Source organism: Schistocerca serialis, chromosome 2, assembly GCF_023864345.2.
Source record: "Schistocerca serialis cubense isolate TAMUIC-IGC-003099 chromosome 2, iqSchSeri2.2, whole genome shotgun sequence".
NCBI lineage: Eukaryota > Metazoa > Arthropoda > Insecta > Orthoptera > Acrididae > Schistocerca > Schistocerca serialis.
Window position 1 is genome coordinate 673,724,569 of NC_064639.1, and position 610 is coordinate 673,725,178.

The 610-nt window shown below is 41.0% G+C and overlaps 1 non-coding gene across 1 annotated transcript; it reads left to right on the forward strand.

Moving 5' to 3' along the window:
- Trnap-agg (transfer RNA proline (anticodon AGG)) lies at nucleotides 1-72 on the forward strand. The gene has a single exon. It is a non-coding gene; the product is annotated as a tRNA-Pro (tRNA).
- Nucleotides 73-610: the final 538 nt, after the last annotated feature.

Sequence of the window (610 nt, forward strand, 5' to 3'; positions counted from 1 at the left end):
GGCTCGTTGGTCTAGGGGTATGATTCTCGCTTAGGGTGCGAGAGGTCCCGGGTTCAAATCCCGGACGATCCCATGTTTTTGTATCATATTCCTAGCTACGTGTAAACTGCAAACCTCTAGGGGTTCGCTAGAGCCGTAGGCAGCTTTGATTTACTCATAGTTACTTACTGTGTCTTTATGGTGACGACTGCGAAAAATCAAGTGCTTGATTTCTAATTTGCGTCTTGATGCTACTCTCATCTCACTCTTCTTGATTTAGCAGGTTCCAGAAGAAGACCGTAATGGCGCTAGCGTCTTCCAGTGTTTGAATTTAGCCAAAGTAGATGCTGAAAATACGATACAAATGCCAAAGAACTGCTATTCATTTTCTTTGACAATAGTAATTTGTCGTTGAAGTCAAGTCATTTCAAGTCTCAATATTTGTCCTCTGAAAGATGGTACCCGATTACAGAGTATGACAAGTTTGGAATATCATTTAATCCCGTCCGCCTCCCCACCCCATCCCCCAGAAAAAACCATTGTCTAAGATTTCCAAAACAATATTATATTAATATTATTTACTTTTTGTTCGCCTCCTCCCCTCTCAAACATAACAAATATCTACGATCTC